The sequence below is a fragment of the Chionomys nivalis genome, chromosome 1, assembly GCF_950005125.1.
Source record: "Chionomys nivalis chromosome 1, mChiNiv1.1, whole genome shotgun sequence".
NCBI classification, from domain to species: Eukaryota; Metazoa; Chordata; class Mammalia; order Rodentia; family Cricetidae; genus Chionomys; species Chionomys nivalis.
This window is the reverse complement of record NC_080086.1, coordinates 53,835,056-53,849,382: the sequence shown is the minus strand read 5'-3', so window position 1 is coordinate 53,849,382 and position 14,327 is coordinate 53,835,056. Positions and strand designations below refer to the sequence as shown.

General features: G+C 44.6%; 1 protein-coding gene across 1 annotated transcript in view; it reads right to left on the bottom strand.

Annotated features, from left to right (window-relative positions):
- Tafa4 (TAFA chemokine like family member 4) overlaps window positions 1-10,319 on the bottom strand; it is a 201,012-nt gene extending 190,693 nt beyond the window's left edge. Inside the window, exon 1 of the mRNA XM_057765606.1 lies at window positions 10,237-10,319. The gene's annotated coding sequence lies outside the window, so the exon portion shown is untranslated. The remainder of the gene's footprint in view (window positions 1-10,236) is intronic.
- Window positions 10,320-14,327: the final 4,008 nt, after the last annotated feature.

The following is a 14,327-nucleotide window of genomic DNA, read 5'->3' as shown; positions in this document are numbered from 1 at the left end:
TTGTACGTTCATGTCTCCTTATGCTGTGGCTCAGAAATATTTGCACATCAAACCAGAATCTGAGTTCACACTGGGGATTCTGAGTCTTTTGTAAATGTAGAGAGAGAAAATGCAGAATCAAAATGTCTTGAAGAAACAGTTTTCTAGGAATGCTGCCTGTCCCTTGTCTCAGGGTGACCTTAACTTTCAGATTGAGGAATCTCCTGCTCTCCTTGATTGATACTTGGAGGGATGGTTGCTGGCCTTTGTTCATGGAGACACTGGGACACACTGACACGTGACCTCCCTTATCAAGAGTTCTCGAGGTTGCTACTTTAACACAGGGATCCTGTGTGGACAGCAAAGCTAATGGGTCCTCCCTGCTCCCAACTCCCCCAGGAGATATATGGAACCCGTGTATTCCAACCCTTGCCATTTTCCTTCTCAATGGCACTGAAGCCTCACACCAATGAACTTCACACACCTGAAGCAGCAATCCATGGGACCACCCCCAACCCCCCGCTCAGATAAAGGTTTATTTCTAAATCTTTAGAATCAAATTAGGACATTGTCAGACCCCTATTTGTGCGACGCTAATTTCAAGTGTATTTAAATAGCTTTGCCTCTTGCCTCATCTCATCAAGCAGAGATGCTTCCACTGTGTAATCACGAGAATGAATAAACATGGGGAGCTTACAAAGGACTCCGGCACCACCAAAGTGATCAATTGTTAATTCCACCAAGTGACAAAACGTGCCTACCTTGGCAGCAACTCCATCAAGCCATGATTGTGGTGGGAAAGGTGCCTGCATCCTCTGCCCGGTGCCTCTGGAAAGCAAGCCCGCACCCATCCCCCATCCCTGGGACCCCACTGCAGGCTCATCGGAATCATTTCCTCTCCCAATCGACCTCTCCCTGCCATCCCTGAGAGAGGCAGAAGTTGTTGTGCGTTTACAGAGTCATGGGCTACATGATTATTAATTGGCAGAGGACTGAAAGCAGCTATTACCAGGCTAAATAGTCACGGAATGTATCCAGTGGGCCCTTATTATCTGGATAAAATGACAATTTCATAATAAGTATTTGGCTTGGAGGATCCACGTCACCATGCAATGCTTTTGTGTGTCTGGATGAGGATGATCAATGCTCATCCTGGAGACAACACATTCATTAGTTGTCCTGTCCCCACCCAGGCCTAGGCCAGGCACCAGAGGAATCAGGTCAACCTTTTGTGCAGGGAAAGAATGAATGACCTCCTAAAGTCTTTGCCTCCGCTCTGCCACAGGCTGCTGGAGTGTCTTCATCCCTGTGCACCTTTCTTTCCTCTTGCGTAGAAGATACTAATACCAGCACCTGCTTTACAGGACTCTGAAGACAATATGTCTAGCCTGGGAAAGTGTTGCAACCACTATGAGCAGTAGCATGTTAGACTTGGAGAAGATTAAGTGCAGCATTCCATCAGGTCCAGAAGCCCTAGCTGTGGGTACAAAGCAGGGTCTAGAATAGCTATTGTGTTTATAATATTTATAACAGCATTCTGGTAATACAAAATTTGGGGGTTTTTGGTTGGTTTGTTTTTTTGTTTGTTTGTTTTTGTTTTTATTTGGCTGGAGAGAAATTTGAAGTTGGGTAGGTAAAGAAATGGAGAGGTTTGGGAGGAGCTGAGGAAGGGAAAAGAATATGATCAAAATATATGGTATGAAAATAGCTTAATAAAAAAGAGAAAAATTAAAGAATATATATACCATTCAGTGCACATTTTAATGACTGTACTGTTTAAGTGCTTGATCCATCTTATATCTGTAATTTTTATCCCACTAAAAAAATATAATATATAAATATATACTAAAAAGGGAATAAAAATAGACATACTATACAGAGGGGGAAAAGGATAAAGTCAACTTAAATGTCCATTGATAACCCAAGAGAATGTGGGAGAAAACCCCTGAAGGGGAAGAAAATTCTGGTGCTTGCTGCAAAATGGATCAACTGTAAAGGCACAGTGCTAAGTGAAATAAGTCCCTCAGAGAAGGACAAATACTGGATAGCCCCGCCTACAGAAGGTGGGGTTCAGGGGCACCAAAAGCAGAATGGTGAATCTGAGCAGTCATGAAAGAAGAAAGGAGTAGGGATTTAATGCCTATGCTTCAGTTTTACACCAAGAAAAGAACACCATGAATGGAAAGAGATGATGATACCCCAACAATGTGAATGTACTATTGAAATGTAGCCTTGAGAATGGCTAAAATGGCCAGTTTTATGTTATTTCTATTTCTTTCAATGCCCCCCAAAATTTAGCATATTAGAAGACAACAACTCCAATACTAGCAATTGTGGCTATTACTATGTTTTTTAAAGTTTAGTAGACAAATACTTACCACACATCTCCTAACCTATAGATAGGAAACCCTAAGCTGGGCTTGATGACCCATAACTGTAATCTCAGTACTCAGGAATCTGAGACAAAAAGATTGCATGAGCTGACTATTTGTCAGCCTGGGCTACAGAGTGAGTTCCAGGTCAGCCTAGGCTACATTGTGAGAGCCTATTTCCAAAACTCTCATGAAAAAAAAAATGTATGGCTTGCTCCATACAGTCCAATACCAAGAGGTTTCCTTAAGAGCCCACGCTGTTGAAAGTAAGTCCCTCTGGATAGAGATTTCACGCTCTTCAAACATAGGGCCTAGAGGGTCCTGTGCTAGTGCTACCTGAATGGCTCCTCCCTGAAGATGGCTTTCATGCTACAAAAAGCATCGTGCAAGCTTCCAAAGGAGGGAAGCAACCAAAAATCCTACCAGCTATGATAGCTATGAACCACAACAATGCCCAGCATGGGTGGCATGGTAACCCTAAGGGTGCAGGAGTGGCATACACACCTTGGTGGTGACCAACAGCCCTGTAATTGCACTTAAGACCTGCTGAACAAGATGGAAATCATGTTTGGTACTGAAAATCTAGCCAACCACCCGGGACTATTGAAGTCGGGAATCTTGGAAGGAAACCTCTGCCAACTTTACTAAACCATCATAATCCCTAACTACACAGATAAGTGTAGTCTTCACCCTTCTGGTGTGAGAGAATTGTCTGTATTCTGTCAATCATGTTTTAAATAAACGCTGATTGGCCAGACAGGAAGTATAGGCGGGAAAAACAGACAGGAAGTAAAAATGATGCAATGAGAACAGGAAAAGTCTGGGAAGGAGGAAGTTGATTCCTCCCAGTCCTGCGCAGATCACGGAAACAGCAGGATGTGACCTGCCAGCTGAAAAAGGTACTTAGCCACATGGCTAACATAGATAAGAATAATGGGTTAATATAGGCTACAAGAGTGGACAGGAAGCCTGAGCTAGTGGGCCAATCAGCTTTATAACTTATAGAGATGTCTGTGTGATTTTCTTTGGGGCTTGCCAGCTGTGGGGTACCGGGCAGGACAGAAACCCCAACAAGCTGGCCCCTCATGTCATAACCCTTCAACAAGAAAACTTCTCTTTACAGCAGAGACCATGACAGAAAACCACAACCAACCAAACTGCAAAATTGTGGAGCCCAGTTCGAAAAGATAAATCTATAAAACATCTCCAGTTTCCAATACTCAAGGATCATTGCAGAAAAAAGAGGCAGAAAGATCACAAGATCCAGAGGACCAGTGTCCCGGGCTGCAGTAGATCAGCAAGACTGAGGTGGTACTGTGTCTCCTAGCAATGTCAAAAGCTAAGCTACACACTCATAAGAATCACCAACATGACAACCTAACCATGAGCTAAAGACAGATAACAACAGACATACAAATGGATAGGGGAAATACCATGAAGCCTCGGTCTCCTTAAAGCACTATAAGTGACCAAGGACACCTGAGACACGGAGAAATAGTCTTCCCCAAGGAAGAGCACACCAATTTGTTATCCAATACCAAATGATCAGCCCTCAAAATACACATACATGTAACACTACACAGACTAAATAGATTGTGTTTAGAAATATGTATGTATACACACATGCATGTGACAGAAAAGGTCATGAATTTAATGGAGAGTCAGGAGGGTTATATGGGGGGATTTGAAGGGAGGAAGGGGAAGAAGGAACAGATGTGAAAAGGGGGGAAAGTCTCCACCCACCCTTTCCACTCTTGCTGGCAGTGATTCCTAAGCCTTGCTGGAGAATGTTGCACTGTCAGCCAGTGAGTTTCCTAAATGGCCTCAGATGCACATCAGTGCCTAAGTTTTGAGGTGGGGAGATTTCAGCACATAAGAAAGATGAGATTGGTACCAAGGGACACACGCAGAACCATCTTCCAGCTTGCTTAATGCAGCTCCGTGCTCCTGACAGACCCTGTGGTCCGCAAAGAGCAGGACAGAATTTGAAAAAGGTATGAGTTTGGTATCTTGGGAGGACCCGGCCCACAGTAACCAATTTTATGGCCTTTTTTGATTTGTGTGTGCATGAATATTTGTGGGGGGAGGAGAAGAATTTGTGTGTGCTGAGAAAGAATTAGTTCAAAAATACAGATGAAGAAAGCCTTCTCTGTGATGCGAGGTGCATTGCATAATCAGCTCTGAAAGCAGAGAGAAGGCAGCAGATGCTTGCATTACAATCCATGGCCACAGGAAGGGCTGCCAAATGTTTTAAACAGCCAGTGAGGATTATGCACACACATCGCCCTACCCACTCCACCCCCGCCCCTGTCCATGATTCCTTGCTCCCACGGATGCGTGCAGAAACAAATGCACCCCAGTCACTTTTTCTTCAGATTCCCTTAAACATCCCAAAGCTGAACACCAGTTAAACTAACTCCCAAAACCTGATTTCTTCAGCAAGCATGGATGTCGCACAAGCTGAGTGTAGTGGCACACACTTGAAATCTCAGCATTCAAGAAACTGAGGCAGGAAGAAGGCTGCGAGCTCAAAGCCAGCCTGGGTTATACCATGAGTTCATTATTGCCTGGGCTATACTGTGAGACTTTTTTGAATAGCCAAAAAAGTAGGTGGGCAATGATAGAGTGCTTGCCTAGCCTCGTATGCATGAAGTCCTGGGTTTGGATCCTTTGTGGTACTTCTTTAAAAAAAAAAAAAATCCAAAATTAAAAAAAATAGTAATACATTAGAATAAAACCTTCAAAATTCCTTTCAACTTTTGAGTATTGGATAACTAACTATAGAAGAATAGCATATGGTCATGAAAAAGAATGGCAATGCTCCCTGTGCCAGTACCCCCTGAAGGATTTGCCAACCTTAGGCAGATCCAGAGCATCTTTGACCCTCGTGGGAATGCCATGGCATGAAGAGGCCCCGCCGTCAAGGGCAGGTGTGCAGAACATATGTGTGGCCCTTCTTCTCTAGCCAAGGCATAGCAGGGTCCCTTCAATGGGCACTGCTGAATAAACAATGTGGGAAAGGGGATGAGGACCCCTCTTCTCGAAATGATTGAGTCTCAATGCCTGCATGCAGATCAAAGTGATAAACGGAAAGAGACTGATGCAAATGTGGAAAGGTACTGTGTCTAGGCAAAGTGGGCTTTTGAACCTTCCTTTCTGTAGTCATCTACAGTATTTGAATTTTCTACTCCAAGCATATATCATCTTTGTACTTTATGAAAAGAATAAAAGAAATCTTCAAAATAAAAACCATGAGTAACCAAAACCAAAATCTTGTCTAGGCAATAAAAGTCCTGGGATCCCTGTTATAAACACTGGGACTCTCTTCGCCTGGCTAAAGAGTTGTTGGCAACTAATGGCTTCTATAGGAGGGAACATCCATTTACTTCAGAAATGTGGCCCTGGTAGGTAGTCCGTGTGTCAGTGGATAGTCTATACCCACACACATACAAGCAGCGCCAATTGACTTCAGTGGGCTAAAATAAAAGACATAAAGTCAAGAGGGAAATAGGGTAGCAGTAGAGGATAAGGAGTTGGAGCAGGAAATGGGGGCAGGATAAGATCGAAATACATTGAATACATGTATGACATTTTCACATCTGTAAACTCAGCACTCAGGATGCCAAGGCAGGTAGATGTCTGTGGCTTTGAGGTCAGACTGTTCTATATAATGAGTCCTAGGCTGTCCGGGGCTACAGAGGGAGATCCTTTCTCAGATAGATAGATGATAGATAGATAGATAGATAGATAGATAGATAGATAGATAGATAGATAGATAGAGATAGATAGATAGATAGATAGATAGATAGATAGATAGATAGATAGATAGATAGATAGAAAAAGTTTGTGATTTGAAGCTCAGTGAGACACAGGCAAGTAACTATACTACACAAAAGAAACTTAGATCTTCGTGATTTTTCAGAAAAAGAAGAGCATAAAAATAAAGGAGTAAGACTGAAAATTCAAAGAACACTTAAGAACATACAGCACAGATGAGCCAGTGAAGAATGCACACATGCACAGTAGCCATTAAAATAATAACTCTGTAGCTCTGACAGCTCTGCCTTGATATGTTTTAATAATTTTGATTGTATTTAATTTATGTACATATGTGTATGCATACATGTGTGTGTGCATGTGTGTGTGTAGACAGCTTGCAGGAGTCTCTCCTTCTATCATGTGTGTCCAGGGACATCAAATCCTAGTTGTCAGGCTTGGCAGCCGGTACCTTTACCAAAAGTGCCATCTTGTCAGCTGTCCGCCTTCCGATCATTAAAGAGCTTGCTGAAATGGGCAGGGACTTTGTAGTTCAGCCATATTTTGTCCAGTGCCCTTTTTATTTTAACAAAAAAATTCCATGTTTTCTTTTCACTTCGTCCTTTGAAAAATCATCTTGTTTTTCTAAGCCGGACACTTTATTCATGTGTGCCAGCAGGATTCAGTCTCAAAAAAGGGAGCAACTTATCTGTGACTCCATTGCCTGTTGAGCCGCAGCCTCTTCTCCATACTCACCATGTTGTCATGTTAAAGAAGTACTCCCCACTAGCAGATGCTTCCAGACTTCTGGACTAAAATCATTTGTGTTCACACAAACGACCTGCTACTGTAAGATCTTGACATCTGGCACATAGCTGTCACTTCCCAGCGCCTGGTTTTTACCAAAGCAATGTTCCAACAACTGGAGGCAAGCCAGTGAAAGAAATACACAAGGCCCCCCTTTACAGAGACAGCCAAGAGATGGATCCCACACCATAACACAGAAGCTACTTCATGTAAGTGTTTCTTGGAGCAGACACCAGGCTGAGAATCGGGACTCCAGAATTCCAACCCCGTGCCCCATATACCATAGTGGAGCTCAGAGGTACCTTCCAGATGTGCAGTTGGGGCCTCTGCATAATTCCTTAAACCAGAATGCATAATTAAGTTCAAATTTGACTAAAAAGAGGGAAAAAAGTACCCCTTGGACAGGCTTCATAGAAGAGAGTGGCCTGAACTTAAATGTCAACCATAAAGCTGCAAGTTATTTTTATTTTTGCACAAATATCAAATAGATGGGAAGACAGAGTTAGTGATCTCTTGGGAGAAGTGGTTATGCTGGAGGGTGCGAATTGAGAAGGGTATTAGCAGTGCATTCCATGGGACAGTTCTGCACGTCCGAGTCACCCAAGGTTCTGACGCTGGCATTGTGAAATGACATTTCCACATCAAATAGCTATGAAGGGATGAAGGTGGGTAAGACTACTCCCCCAAACCCACGGCACACAGCTGTGCCCGGCCCAACTTCAGTCGTGAGTCATCTTCAGTGAGGATAAATGACACCGAATGGTCACCTGCATGACTTGAAGTTATTGTGCGATCCTGACTGACCTAGCACCAACAATCAACGAGGCAGACACCTGTACACAATTCAGCACACACACCCCGACTCAGTTGCTGCAGTATCTAGGACAAAACACACACAAAGCCAGTCTGTTCGCTATAATGTTTCCTCATCCTTGCAAGGAAACAGAGCCACAGATGGGCTGAAAACTCCCAAAGAGAAAGGAAAGATAAAGGGGAGACTACTTAGGCAATTTCTAATGAGATCATAAAACCACAATCTGAGAATTCTATTATTAGGCTAATCTTCTTAACATAGAAATTCCCCCAAACTCTACAACCAAGCAACTAATTGAGAGTTAGAAAGTGCCAAGAGAGACTCCATCCCCTTAGTACAGGCAATGTAGGATTCCCTTACTCGGTATACTCAGTATGATAAGGTGATTTTTGTCAGTGCGAACTCTAATCAAGCAGAGGATTGGCTGGTGATGACATCATATCCATGGACTAATCCCCAGTGAATACACTTTTAATATTATATGCATCAACACATCATTTACATAACAAAGTATTATAATAAGTAACAGTAAAGAGAGGTGCAGATAAAAAGAGCTCTTAAGAAAGGCTCAGTGACACAAAAAAGAAGGTGGGGGGCATCAAAGCAAAAATCTGTCCTTTTCTACTAACTGGAACTAAACAATACACACCTCCAGAAGGATCACAAAATGAATATGGAAATTCAAGTGACCTAGAACAGTCTAGTACTAGTACTATGAGAGGCTGCCCCCAATAAAGAATGTTCAATGACAAAGAGATACTCATAGGTGTACTTTGCAATGGGGTGAACTGATAAAGCCATTCATTCACACAGCAGGCAAACGGCTGTTCTGGGGAACTTTGTTGCAGATCTCAAGGGAAAGCAGCCAATCACCTCATGACTTAAGTCCCCCAAGACAAAATAACAAGTCAAAGGGTGGTTAGTACTGAGGAAAGAGAAAGAAGTCTAGAAATACGAGAATAATGAGAGAGGAACTTACGGAGGAAATCTTGAAAAACAGTTACTGGTCAAGCTATTGAAACAAACTACTGATTAAGAAACATCCACACCTAGAAAGCTCTGTGCATGAATGAGTGATACCAACCCACTGGGTCATTTGGAGAAGACATAGGTCATTATTAGTTGGAGAGATTCTGGAAAGTGCTCTCACTGTCTTCATAAGGCCTATGTGTCCAGTCCAAAGGACATGGACTTGAACCCTAATTTGTGACTCTCAAGTTAACAGAAAAATTCATTCAAGAATCGGTTCAAGAATTCTTCACATCAGATCAAACATCTGTTCCTAAACCACCAGCAAGCGGTAAACACTAACTACATTACGCTAACTACATTGTCACATTGCCACCCCTAAATTATATTGGGTTTCTTTTGCTGTTTGCTTGCTTGCTTGCTTGCTTGCCGATGTGCACAGGTTTGGGTGTCTGAGACTGCAGATGGACTACGCCTATATGAAGGATATTACAGAAAATACCAGACTGAGGCTTCAACGGAAATACCCCCTCTCCCACCGCTGCCGCTGCCAAGCAGGGACTTTGCCTGTCACGTCATATTAACTTTGCTCCTCTCGAATGGAAGGCCATTAAAAAGTTAAAAGCAAAGATTTCGGGGATCAGTACTCTTCACCAAAAAGGATCCTTCAATCCGGGTGAGGGTGAACACGTGGCTGGTCTCAGCGAGTCCGTGAACTTGCGCACATCCGTATTGCTGGCTGACTCATAACTCAGCTAAGCGTTCTCACCAGGGCATGTGGAGTCCTCAGCATTCAAGAGACAAAAGCACACTAGCACACTGGAGAGAAGCTTGTTTCTTGGGGCGCCTCCCCGGGTGCAGGCTATCAAGCTTTCTATTTGCAACTACCCCAAGAACAAACCTGGGTTAAAGGCACCCTGCTGTGCTAGACAACCGGCCCTGAAACTGAAGCAAGAGGGAAAGAAAGGTCCAAGTGCTGCTTTTGGTGGACAAAGCCAAGATGCCTCAACTCCCAGACCTTCCCCAGTTAACCTTTTATGCTCCCAGGTCCAGCTTGGCTATTAAGAGTCCCGGAACCAACGCACGTGCTGACTCCTGTAAGGACCCCTGCTCAGATGCAAAAGGATGAAACCCCGAGGCCAGCGTAGTCACCAGTTCCTGGAGTGTTCGTCCTGCCACTGCTCACTCCAGTTCATCAAGTGACTTGCCTCAGCACCAGCGCGACTCCAGAGTCTCTGAACCGCAGATATGAACCCCCAAGTTGGAAGTGACTTCTGCCCGCCATCCCCACCCGTACCCATCGCGGCACGTATCCCTACTTTTCAGTGTCTCTTCCAACTTTAGGACACACGCGGCAGATTCAAATACTTCCCCCTGCCTGCTCTCCCAAAATGCTGGAGTGATCAGGGCTGTTCTGAACCCAGTTAACTGATACTAGCCCAAAAGACCACTGCTGCCCTAGAGACAATGCTTGAGCACACGTTTCAAGGCAGCGCCAACCCCATCTCCCGCCAGCTATTCTCCAGAGACCATTCTTACTAGAAAGGGCAGCGGAGTCAGATCCGGTAGTCCAGGGCAAAGCACGGGTCGAAGCGCTGGAGTCAAAGGATGCTCAGCTGGCCTCTTGCACGCAGGAGCAGCCTCTGGCAACAGCCCATCACCATCTCAGCCCGGCCAAGAAGGGGGAAAGTTCCGGTGCTGCTGCAAAGTGAAGCCGAAGCTACCGAGGGAAGCGCGGTGTTTTAACGGAGAAACATGGTCCGGGCCCCCTTGTGCGGCTGCAGACAGCCGCGCGCCCAGCAGGTGCGCTCCGTCCAGGGTGACTCCAGGCTAGCTAGCTATGCAGAAACCAGCCCAGAGCTAGCTGACCAGGAGGAGCCGGGCTGGCCGCGGACAACGCTGATTGGCCAGACCTCCCGATTGCCCGCGCCCCTGTCAAACTCCGCAGTCCACGTGGGCCGGTCCTCTGCGCCCCGCACCTCCCCATCCTACTGCTGGATGAGCCTCTCCCGAGCGCCTCGCTGTGGCCACCACTCTGCAGGTGCTGGGGAAAAAGGCGCTGAATTCTTCTGAACACCTGAGAGCCACTTTGAACCCTGCATAAGAAAGGAGCATTTGGGGTTCAGCTCCAGTTGAAACAGATCCCTCCACAGAGACCCACAACAGTCTGCAAGCAGGAGTCCTCTGGCATGTGCAAAGGCCAGCTAGCTTCATGTGTAATGTTATTACATGGGAAAAGAGAAAATTTGACATATATGTCAATAACTGAAAGATTAAAAAATACATTTTTTAATGGAGCTAAGGATATAATACAGTTGGTAGGATGACTGCGTAAGCATCCAAGAGACCATCACTACATAAAACCAGATGTGGTGGCACAAACTTGTGACCCTAACTCTTGAGAAGTGGAAGCAGGAAGCACAGAAGTTCAGTGTCATCCTTGACTACTCAGTGAGTTTGAGGTCAGCCTGGGCTACATGATATCCTATCTTAAAATAAGTTTTTAAAACTGCAACCAGTTCTTTTCTGGTGCCCTTCTCCTCCTCATCCCCAGGCACGTCAAATCTTTCCCCTCTTCCTTCACAGAAGTAATTAGCAATCAGCGGCGTTTAAATAACACAGGTAGTGACATTTCATTTGTATTTTAGTAAATAAAGCTTGCCTGAAGATCTGAGAGTAAAACAGCCACGCAGGTCAGCCTTCCAGACCAGGCCGTGGTGACACACACCTTTAATCCCAGCAGCCACGCAGGCCAGCCTTCCAGACCAGGCCGTGGTGACACACACCTTTAATCCCAGCAACCACTCTAGTTTGCCTTAGAAACAGGGCAGTAGTGATGTGTGCCTTTAATCCCATCCCTAGAGAGTAATATAAAATGGGAGGAGACAGCTCTCAGTCACTTTCATTCTGAGGATTCCTGGAGACAGGATTGCCATTTCAGACTGACCTTCAGGGTGAGCCCCAATATCTGTCCCTGGGCTTTTATTTGTCATGCAACAGTAATTCCTTTGCAGAGTTCTTTTGTTTGATCTCCATTGTACAATGGGGAAAACTGAGGCACAGAAAGTCTAAATAGCTTCCTGAAGATTGCAGGGTTAATTAGTGGTGCAGCTTACATTTGGTTTGCAAGCACAGGCATTGTCTAAGACGAGGTTGGAATTTTGGACTTTCTGGCTCCACACCAGAACCAGAATTTTCCTTTAAACCAGATCCCCCATGTGGTTGCTATATGCATGCAGTCTGAAAAGTCACTGTTCTCTGCTACTGTGCTGTCCTCTGTCACTGGTTAATAGCCCTCTTGTCCTTTTATTTTGCATTGAGCTGAAATGATGTGTCGTTCTACCAGAGACGGATCCAAATCTATTCACTGTTCTCTGCCCCTCCTGCTTGAACTCATCCAGGACAGGCTCCTGCCTCTGCTCCCCATGCCTTCTTGCCATGCATACACACAAGCCATATTGTAGTATTTTACTGATTGCTAAACACTGACAATCCTTGGCTCTTTTGTTATCAAAATTGGGACTTTGCAAAGACAGTCATGCTATTAAATTATCACCAGTCTAAAAGGGCTTTCAAACATAAGCAACCCCTGCAATCTTGCAAGATCCTATGACAGTTCAGTTAAAGGGCTTCCTGGGAAATGTCCAATGACGGGACGTGTCTCATGCAGCTCTTGGAGGCAGAATGGCCCTATGATTGGAGATATGTGGCCGAAACACTGCCGTAGGAAGGTAAGGTACCGGGTGAGGCAGCTAAATGAATCCTAATTATTTCTTCCCCAGCTGCTTATCAAATGTCTACATGCTGGGCTTAGGGATTCTGTGACAAACAGCAGGTGTGACTTCGGTGTATAGTTACAGGGAAAGTTGGGCACTAAACAACTCAACCAATATATAAAATAGGCCATTGGAGAGCATCTGTGTGGTAAAGGAATATAGAATAAGCATGAGAACCATAGTGGCGGGTTTAATTTAGATCACCTGCCCTGGGAAAGTCACTAGGGCATGGTGACAAAAGGCCAACAAAGCAAACATCTAAGCAAAAACTGTCCCCACTAATAGCTCGCGCAGCCGTCCTCTGTAAGAAACAGTCCTCCATTCGTTTCATAGACGCCTCCTTCTAGCCTGCCACCCGTTTTGCACCTTATGAAGTTATGCAGAATCAATCAATGTCTGTGTTATTAAAATGAGTCAGACTATTTTTTATGTAAGAGCAGCTGAAGGTCATGCCAACAGGTTTTTTGTTTTGTTTTTGTTTGGTTTTAATCCATACACAGCAGTTCACAACACCGCTTGTGCCTGTAGGAACTCCTGTGATTTGAACTTTATGTTTCTCTTTCCTTGTGTATACTACTGGGCGTAAGCACTACTGAGCATGTCTTGGTGTATGGTGTACAATACACAGGCTCGTGGCTGAATCTGTGAAGGGACATTCTGACTCCCCTAGGTCTATTTATAAAACATCTCCCCAGTATCTGGGCTGGGAGGATGACTCGGTGGGTAAAGTACTTGTTGCTCGAGCCGGATCACCTGAGCTCAAATCCCTAGGACCTGTAGAAAAGCTGGACTCAATAGTGCCTGGATCTATAATGCCAGAGCTCCTACAGCCAGATTGGAAGGAAATACAGGAGACTCTTTCAAGCTTGTAGGCCAACATTTGCAGTGACAGCTTGTCTCAGGCAAGGAGGAAGGTGAAGACTGACACCCAAGGTTGTCTTCTGCCCTCTACATAGGCACTGAGATAAACACACACACACACATACACACACACACACATATACACACACACATTCTCTTATATTAAGTAAAGCTTCAATTTAAATTTTTTTGCAATGCTCATGTACTTTGATTATGATTTTTCCTTGGGAAACTAATAATGATAGCAATAAATATTAATCATAGCCCCGTGTGTCTGAGTATGCTAAATGCTTCATGTGGCTATCACGCTCATCATCTGAAAAGGTAAATTTCTCTTATTAGAGCTTCTGTTCCACAGATGAAAAAGTTCCAGCTTCAAAAGAGCCAAATAATAAGTCCATGAGCCTGGGCCAGTCTGTCACTGCAGCCTGTGCAGGGTGGCTAAGCAGAAACACATGAAGTGTCAAGAATGCAAAGAGCATGTGTCTATTCCGTGGCGCTGGTCTTTGAAATGTTCAAAGTGCCATTCTCTCACTTTTTGTATTTATCCCAGCCCTTTAACTTTCAAGTTCACTTTTCTCGCTAGATGCTCGCTTTGCTTTGCCTTGCTTCAACCTGGGAGCTGTGAGGACTTTGATAAATGAAACAACTGGTGTGTTTTTTTTGTTTGTTTGTGTTAGGCTGATCTGCTCTTCAGCATCCTCTGAGGAAATGCGTCAGGCTTCTTAGAGCTCAAACACTGACAGCTCTTCAAGACAAAGGAGACCCACCCCTTACCCAAGTAACAGAGAAGGCTTCCCACCCCTTGCCGCAGAGGATGCTGGGTACAGTGTAAAGCGATAGTTCTGGCCCTCCTTGCGCAAACATGAATAGTCCTCGCTCCTGCCTGAGAAGGAACTCTGGAAAATGAATCAGTATCTGTCCTCACGGCTTCCCCACAGTCCCAGTCTGAGAGAAAGCACAGTGAACTTGCAGTGAGAAGAAGATGTAAGG